We start from the raw sequence: 1,093 nt of genomic DNA, 5'->3' as shown, positions 1-1,093 counted from the left end.
TCTTCCTTATTCAATGTCCAACTCCCCTGTTCATAGGAAGCCAATGGAAATACCATAAGTTGGATCAGGTGCACGCTTGTCTTCAAAGTGATACCCTCGCTCTTCAACATCTTTAAAGAGGTCGTGTAGAGCAGATTTGTATAGTGCAACACACCCCTTGATTCCCTAATGCCTACTTCCATGAACATGTACTCTAACCCAAAGCAAAATAAAATCCTTGAGAAGTTTTTCTTCTTCTAAATTAAAACAACAACAACAACCTCCCATCCTGTGATCTATCTGCAAGTACTATACTGGTAAAACCAAACTAATTAAATTAGTATTCTTAATGATTTTTATTTATTATTCAAATTTCTGAGTCTTTGTGCTTGCCAACCCTTTGCCTGAAATGACTATCAATCCTCCTTGCAGCAGAGTGCATATCCAAATTTTTTTCAAAATAAAATACATTGAAATGAAATCTCCCATTGTGTTTTCCTCCTGGAATCAGATTCTTCTCCATTTGATTCGCTGATTCGCTATGCCTGCTGCAAACATTGCTATATCTCTCTGAATTCTCTGCTAGACAATATTTTTTATGGGTGTCTCCAAGAAAGGCAGTTAAAAAGAGAGAAGTTGTGTTTGCTTCGGCAACGCATGCTAAAATTGGAACGATACAGAGCTGATGAGGATGGCTCTTGTGCTAGGATGACACGCACATGTGTGAAGCGTTCCATGTGTAAAACAAGAAAGAGAGAGAAGTCATTCAAGGATTGTATTCTGGATGTGGACCTACACATCCTGCAATCATGAAAATATGTCAACTCAGACAATACTTTGGACTGCGTCCACTAACAATGTAACTCTTTCAGTGAATTCTGCCCCTGCTGGGAAGGGAATCTGAGCTCTGTCAATAATCATAAGTAGGGAATGGCATAAACCTTCCTCTGTTGCTCCCCTCTGATGGCTTGCATTGCCAGCGGTATGATGCATCCTTTTACAGGAGGCCAGAAATCCCCTTCTCTCTTGCTCTTTTGGTCTTGCTCCGTCTTTGATATTCTGTCTCATGATCTCTAATGGTTTCCATTACCTCCACTGGCAAGCGATGAATCTT

General features: G+C 40.2%; 1 non-coding gene across 1 annotated transcript; it reads left to right on the top strand.

Moving 5' to 3' along the window:
- Nucleotides 1-619: 619 nt before the first annotated feature.
- LOC142432866 (U6 spliceosomal RNA) lies at nucleotides 620-722 on the top strand. The gene has a single exon (XR_012780966.1). It is a non-coding gene; the product is annotated as a U6 spliceosomal RNA (small nuclear RNA).
- Nucleotides 723-1,093: the final 371 nt, after the last annotated feature.

This window comes from Tenrec ecaudatus, chromosome 18, assembly GCF_050624435.1.
Source record: "Tenrec ecaudatus isolate mTenEca1 chromosome 18, mTenEca1.hap1, whole genome shotgun sequence".
In the NCBI taxonomy this organism is placed as follows: Eukaryota; Metazoa; Chordata; class Mammalia; order Afrosoricida; family Tenrecidae; genus Tenrec; species Tenrec ecaudatus.
Note: the sequence above shows the minus strand (reverse complement) of the source record. Positions and strands in the feature narration are given on the sequence as shown.